The sequence below is a fragment of the Lissotriton helveticus genome, chromosome 4_1, assembly GCF_964261635.1.
Source record: "Lissotriton helveticus chromosome 4_1, aLisHel1.1, whole genome shotgun sequence".
Classification (NCBI taxonomy): domain Eukaryota; kingdom Metazoa; phylum Chordata; class Amphibia; order Caudata; family Salamandridae; genus Lissotriton; species Lissotriton helveticus.
The window spans coordinates 284989763-284997569 of NC_136063.1; the positions used below are offsets into that span (position 1 = coordinate 284989763).

Sequence of the window (7807 nt, forward strand, 5' to 3'; positions counted from 1 at the left end):
CATTCTCCTTGATGGTAAGAACCAACTGGGTGTCATCTGCATAGGATTTAGGCAATGTGTACCAGCTTTATATAACAAACCTCAACCTAAATTAGCATATTCAGGCTTACACTCACCAACATTTCCAATTTAATGCGCCACTCGGCAGGGGTGCCTTCTTTCTCCTCTGTTGTTCGCTCCTTATATTGAGCAAAATGATTTCATGTACGTGGACATTTTACTACTGGTCCTAGTTGAAGTGAATCAACACAGCTCTGAAACACAACTTGCAACATTATGGTACTCCATTCCTGAATAATGCACGATAAAGCAAATTTAAGTTAAAGCAAACATTTATTTATAACGTGTCTTGCTGCTATGGTAAACCAATACGTATGTACATAAGTACAAAAGCTAAGGAAGCAAAATCATCTAATAGCTTCAAGAAATTAAGGCATGAGTAGCTGCTTATGAAACTATGAAAGCATGTCCATATTGATATTGGTACACCTGTGACTCTTTTTCTGTATAAGGTTTTGTCCTTACATTTAAACATCATCAAATAGCCTACGCAGGCTTTTGGAAAGGCCTGGGATTAAGCTTAACTTTTAGTCCTCTGGAAAGAACATGTTTAAAAAAATCACATTTTATTAGCTTGAATTCATCTGTGATGCTACTGATTAAAACAAAATATTGTGGTGGAAACTAAGCTAATGTGCGGTTGAAAAGATAGAAAACTGTACTATGGATTCGGTACATCTTGGTAAAAATAAACTGCATTGTATTTTTTCGTTTTTACATGCAAATCTGTACTCACACAAGTGTGCACATTTGAAAAAAAGAATTTTGAAAACATATCACCTTTGTATTTTCTACTTGGCTGAAAAACATTTTTCATTCTGCTTGCTTTAACTTGTCAGTTGTACAACAAGTTGCATTTGACCGTTAATCTTGGCTTATAAATTGTCCACGTAATGCCTGAAGTGAAATTTACATTGCAAAATTCGTTTAAGCTTTCCAGAGAAACACATATGGAGATTGTTTTCCAACTGCAAGAGAAAAGATTGATAACACTGCAGCATCTTGGCTCTTCTTCTGTCTCTCTAGCTCTCTCTGACAGACTCCGACCAGCCGCTGTCTCATGGGCGATCACACACCGCGAGCCTTAGGTGAGAGAATGTGAGACATATGTCTTAGAAATTTGAATTTCAACCTGACGCCTAGAAAAGTAAAACGCCTTTAGTATTGTAGAAAATATTGATGAATCCTCAGCACACTCATTGCCTATGGGAAGTGTATATTTTAGAACATACGTATGCCTATTTTAGTTCCATCGTGCAGTGCAATACATATTCTCTTGCTAAGCACACAATAAAATTCTTTAATTTTGTATTAGTACAATCCAAAGAATAGAATAACTTCTAAATGTATGTTCTTTGCAGAAACTGTATCAGTTAGTCTGTAGAACCATCATGCACTCATCAATGTAAATATATGAAGTAAATCACCAGTTCAATAGTTCTTCCCAGGCATAGATTCCTGGTTGCTACACTTTTACTACAGATAGACTTTCTGGAGGCATGAATGGTAGAGCATTTTGAGCACCTTCCGCTGGTAGCAGGATGATTTCACGACAGGTCCTCTGTGGAAGTTGCAAGTGTGCAGGTGTGGTTTGTAATATACATAACTCCCAGGTTGTGTCCCTTGTTCTTGGATACTGGTCCACAAAATAAGCTGTGAGGGTGCACATAAAAAGTTCACATTTTTGAAGAGCCGTGTTCAGCCTAAATCAATGTTTTTCGTTTGAGACCCATGTAGATTCAGCTGTTTCACCATCAATGATTTGATTGCTTCAAGGCACCTATTCTTTGTATGGGCTGGAACATTTTGGTTAATTTGTCTGGCATTGGCAAAGGGTAGAAGCTCAAGTGGTGAGGGCAGTATTGGTCCATTAATATTTTGAGGTTATGTTGAAAAGGGTGGGAAGAGATGGGATCTTGGCATGTGCAGGGGATGGAGTGCATATTTTTTATCAGTTTTTATATAGCGCGAACTAGACCTGGAAGATATTGGAGTGCTTTACATGAGTACCAGTTACATTACACAAGGACACATTAATATTTTTGTACACACAGGGAGATAAAGTGTTTTGCCAGTGATTACGCTAGGTCCTTAACTCAATTTTATCAGATCTTACCATTTGTAAGGATCTTCGGTCGACTGGACCTTTTTACCTGCTGAGAAGTATAAAGGGGAGAAAACCAATACAATCACCTTCATCAATAAGGCTTATCAACTTAGACTTGAAAACATCACTGACTCTGACTTACAATTTAAGGGTTTTATTACAAACCCAAAAATAACTGAACATACAAGCACCTCATAACAAGGTTGAAAAAGTACATATACACCAACACGAAGTTCATTCTACGGATTAACCTAATTTGGTGCAATGTAAAAAGGATAATCAATTCCAAAAAGATTAAACAAGCAACAATTGATCGAATATCCAAATTAGTCTTCATCAGATTACAGAAAGGAAAAATGAATTGGTTTAATTCTGTCCAGCGGCTAACACTAAGATGACATCCCTACATAACATCCTTTAAGAAAAGTCGAGAAAAGGTGTCAGCTTTTGAAGACTTCCTAAGAAGTGTATGCACATTGAAAATGAGTCAAACTATCTAAGTCTTCATTCCTAGAGTCGGTCCCTTCGCTTACCCTCCTAATGGCTCTCTACTCTCGTCAGCCCTCTCTGTCTCGCCTGCCTCCCTTCCACCAGGGCACTGCCCCTAATACAAAATGCACAAATCCTAAAACACACCCCAACACACCTCCTCTGGATGCACATCTTCGGCAGGTGATTTTCCACAACTTGTGCTTCATCCAAGAACGGTTGAGTTGTCCTTGGCTCCCAGGCATCTCCAGCAACGTTTCTCATTATCAAGTTCCACTGCTACTTTGTAACAGGTCTCCTCCATACCTAACTGCTAAAACAAAAGGGCATCAGTTTAGCTCACAACGAAAATGTCCTTGCACCTGCAATGGAAAGCATGTGAACAAATCTACCTTGCACGCACAAATCTGTTGACTACGTTCCATTGAGAGCCTTCCCAAGGGAAAATATATTTCAGGCCTTTTCGACTCTGCTAACATAAGGAACCATGAAGCAGGCCTTCCATGGCAAAAATGTGAATATTCATTTAATTCAGGCCATTATACTTCCAAACCTATACAAAATTAATAACATTGCATTTCTAAGCATTTATATTTCTCATGTTAAGGCACATTTGTCAACCCTACACGTGCAGACTTTTATAGTGCACGTTTAAATCTAATGGGTTACATTACACACAAATTAATTCATGAAGCACTAACAATAGGCAGTCACATTTGGAATGTCGATTACTAACAGCTAACACAAACTAATTTTATAGCATTACACGTACATTATTCGTTATTGCATTTACATTTTCTAACGATTAAGTGCTTGGTTCAACCCGGATTACATAGGGGTGTGGACTAACGTGATTATGATGCACCCCTACAAATTTCAGAATAACATGACACTCTATCACCAGAATCACAAGATCTTTGGCCGCCCCCCAGACTTGAACCCTGTTCTATAGTTCCAAAGTCGGAAGCTCTGGCTGTTACCCCACATCTTCTTCATGCTTCTGAGTGTTGTGCTTTCTTTGTCAGCTGACAGGAGTGATTTCAACCATCTGAGTGAGTGATCTGTGAGCAAAACCACTAAATAGAAAGGGTGAAGAGGATCTTATGTTGCACTACATCAAGATGCCAGAAAGATTTAAAAGTGTTAGCATGCTAAGCTAGCCTTCTCTAACTGCATTAAGCATCATGTTCCATTTAGGGAAACCTTGTGTCCCTGTCAGAAAGCATGTAGATTTTGGTGGCACACAATGTGGAACTGAAGAGGGGCATCAATGACTGGTTCCAGGATTCTGCAGAAGAGTGCTTACTGTTGGGCAATGTGGCAATATAGGGCACTTGTTCTGGGGATCCACAGGGTGAAGTGAGTCTAAACTTGTGCCTCACTATTTAAAAATTAAAACAGTTTTAATTAGCAGATCCTCTGAAAATATTATGTTAAACAATAAATTTAGTATAAATTATCATTGACCTCCGGGGTCACAACTGGTGGCACTCATCACAAGTGGTGAAGAAATGAGCAGCAGAAGAAATACTTTCCCGCTACTAACATTTTGTTCAATAAACACCTTTGCGGAGTTCAAATGTACTGACATATCAGACACATATGTCAGTACATTGCAGGGAAGGTATAGTTCTGCACAGCCCAATGTACTAAGAGCAGAATGGTTTGATACCATTCCTAGCCTCCAGTGTAAGCATCGGTAGCCAACTCTTGCCTCTTCATTTTTTAGGACTAGCCCAGATGCATCACATTTGCACTGACAACTACTTCCATTTTCTTCTGGCATTTTATTCTCTAATGAAAATTGTTAATATTAATGCAATCATCATGCTGGTAACGCTTTTATTACTGACAGACTTTTTTTGCCAAAAGTAAGACATATATTACATATACACAAAATTCTATATCTTTGACTTACACTATAGTCAGCAAAAGGAGGCAACAATTAAACCAGGAGTGAGAAGAAAACAATCCAAACAAAGTAAAAGGAGACATCTAACATAAAAACATAACAGAGCATATTATAAAGCAGCAGTGCATTGTTACTCCCATTGGAGACCCATCCAAATTCTATTAAATTTAAGCCAAGAGTGTGGCCCTGTAGGTTTAGCCAAAGCAAGTTCCATCTTGTTCACCTGGCTGAGTAGAACCCAGAACTCATTAACACTAGAGACTGACATTGTCAATCCAAACTCCATTGACACATAAACAGGCACATGCTATAATAATCCCCATGAATATTTCTTTCTCAGTAAACTGGAAGTTTAGGCCAAGGAGTGGGCTGAGAATTGTTAGAACTGGGGTCACCAATTCAACCACGGTAGCTTGGCGCGAGGCAGGCTAGGCACCCGAAGGCAATGTGTAAAGCAGAAGTGCAGCACACACTCACACTGAGACAGGGAGGCACACGCAATAAAATGACACCACACCAGATTGTTGTTTCAACAATACTCTTTTATCTAGACTTTTTAGGGCAGGTAAGTAACTTCTTTTATCTACTAGGCATCAAGGCAAGCATTGAACATTTCTTAAACATCAGGCGAATATCTCTGTAAAATACCTCGCTATTATGTAGGGGCAGTCTAGACAATAATATTTCCAAATAACAAAGGCATCAAAAGAGTAGGATCATGAAAATGCAACACTGCCATTATTCAAGGTAACATTTCGAAAGAATACATAAGGCATCAACATGTCGCAGAAACAATTCCTCTGCAGGTTCACTCTTGAAGTAGGACAATCCCTATATGGGGTAAACTCCGGTACAGTTCCTATTCCTGGGGGCACTCCAAAACAGTACATAGGGCTAATTCAGGATACAGAACGTTCATAACTCGAGCAGGCCCAGGCCCAGCGTTATTCATAGCAGTTCCCCACTTACTTCAGTTCCTAGGGACCAACTGGCCCATCTGAGAATTAACCGGGCCTGCAGAGCCCAGCTGCAGACTCCTGAGGGGAGGGGCGGTTGCAGAGCTGTCTCTCTGTTCACCCGAGGCTCTTCGGCAACCCCCGCTTGCTCCTGACACCTCCGCCCTCCCCCAGGGATGGTACCTTTATCTGCGGCCCCTGGTGATGCCCTTGCAGCTTACACCTGATCCGGGCAAGGCGTGGGCCTGTCGGGGGGCTTGCGCTCTTCTGTGAACCCCCTCGCCGGGGTTCCAGGCGATCCCGAGCCTTCTGGGGCTTCTCCAGGTGTCAGGGTCAGGGCCAATCAGGGAGCGGTTTGCCAGAGGCACGGCCGCAGCCGCCAATGGCAGCGTGGCTTGCGGGGAACGGCAGCCTCCTCCAATGGCAGCTTCAGAGGCCCAGCGCGGCTTTCTCAAGGCTTCGGGGGCCGCAGCGGTGAATGGGACAGCAGCGGTGACTTCGCTCACTAGGCGCCGGGGCCACGGCGGTGATGACAGGCCCCCAGGCACAATCTGGAGCAGCGCCCAACTCCAGCTCAGATGAGGGGGCCACCAACAGTACTCCCAGCGCCCGGGCCGCAGCGGTGATCCTCGGCAGGTGAGCACTCGAGGGGACCAGCGCTAGGGGGCAGCAAATACTGGGGCAATGGTTGTGCGCTACCCGTGCGTTGCGGTGCACAGCAGACAGGGGCTCCACACCGGTGCAGATAAGTCTTGGACTGCGGCGGTGATGACAGTTCGTGCTTGGAAGGGCACAGCGCTGGATGGCACAGTACAGGGGGGGGCACAGTTCTGGCAGCAACAGTTCTGGACAGAATAGCGCTGGGGGTACAGCTTAGGATCAGTCACAGCGCTTGGAGTCAGTCACACAGGGGGCACAGCCTAAGGATCACAGCGCAGGGGGGTACAGTTCTAGCAGTAAAGCGCCAAGGGGGTACAGCGCTGATTACCTGGTTGATCTCCCAGCAGTGCTCACAACAGGCAGGTGCTTCCTGACAGCGCTTAGTGGTCATAGCGCCTTTCTTGGGGGGGATAGATGGCAGGTCTTTGTGCAAGTTCTTGGGGGGGATGAAAGGGGGTTTAGTTGGAAGGCTTCAGAGGCAGGGTGGTTCCCTCTAGCACACTGGAGGTGGCTTCCTGGGTTCCCCCTCGCTGTGCTAGATAAGCAGGCTGGCAAAGTCCCTCATCTAACTTAGAGCAGCAGTGCCTAGGCCCAGTCAGTCCCAGTAGTGTAGCTTTCTCCCCTAGGCCCAACCGCCTAAACTCCTGCAGAGGTTCCCCCAGGTCTAGTGGTGCCCCAACTGACAGGCAGGTTTCCCTCCTTTACTCGTATACCCCTAGGTCAGGTGACCCTCCTCTAAAGGCAGCAAAGCGTAATCCCTCCCAGGGCTGGAAGGTTCCAGGAGCTTCCACATTCTAGGCTATGGAACAAAAAGGCGGGATGGTTGTGATACTGTATCAGAATGTCCCAGCCTGCTCCTAACTACTAGTGTGTGTCTACAAAGGCCACTCCGCAGTAGCAGGGGCCTGTAGCAGCCATGTTGTTGGGAGGGAGCACATGCACCTCAGCACTGTTTGGCAGTCGTGAGGCGCCCAGAGACCTAGGTCCAACAAAAGACGGTGGCAAAAATAAGGCGAAAGTGACAGAAAAAAACGGGGTAAGACCACCCTAGGGCTGACAGGTCTAACATGCGTCCCCCCCAGCCGAAAGTGGGGAGAGCTACCCAACCTCTAGGGAGTTCCCATCACTAAGGCTGAAAAACCGGGAGAGACCGTCAGTGTTGGCATGGTCTACTTTGGGCCGATGTTCCACCCGAAAGTCCATACCCTGGAGGGAAATGGACCACCTTAGCAATTTTGGGTTTTCGCCTCTCATTTGCATGAGCCAGCGAAGGGGTCGGTGGTCAGGAGATAAAGGTCACAGGCTGGTCTTGGCCTTCTTCGTTTACCTGAGAGAGCACAGCTCCTATGCCATGCTCAGAGGCCTCTGTTTGCACGATAAATTCCTTGGTGAAATCTGGAGTTTTAAACACTGGGGAGGTGCACATCGCCTGGTTCAGGGTGTCAAATGCCTCTTGGCAGGCAGCCATCCAGATGACTTTTCTTGGCTGCTTCTTAAACGTCAATTCAGTCAGGGGGGGCTATGATGGTTTCATACCCCTTGACAAACCGGCGGTAATAACCAGCGAGGCCGAGGAAAGCTTGGACCTCCGTTTGGTTTTTGGGTGGGCTCCCAGGCAAGGAT

The 7807-nt window shown here is 44.7% G+C and overlaps 1 long non-coding RNA gene across 1 annotated transcript; it reads right to left on the minus strand.

The window, feature by feature from the left end:
• Positions 1-314: 314 nt before the first annotated feature.
• Positions 315-2966, minus strand: LOC144827130 (uncharacterized). Its single transcript, XR_013610037.1, has 3 exons — positions 2814-2966; positions 2177-2216; positions 315-1143 (listed from the first exon to the last, which is right to left on the minus strand). It is a non-coding gene; the product is annotated as an uncharacterized LOC144827130 (long non-coding RNA).
• Positions 2967-7807: the final 4841 nt, after the last annotated feature.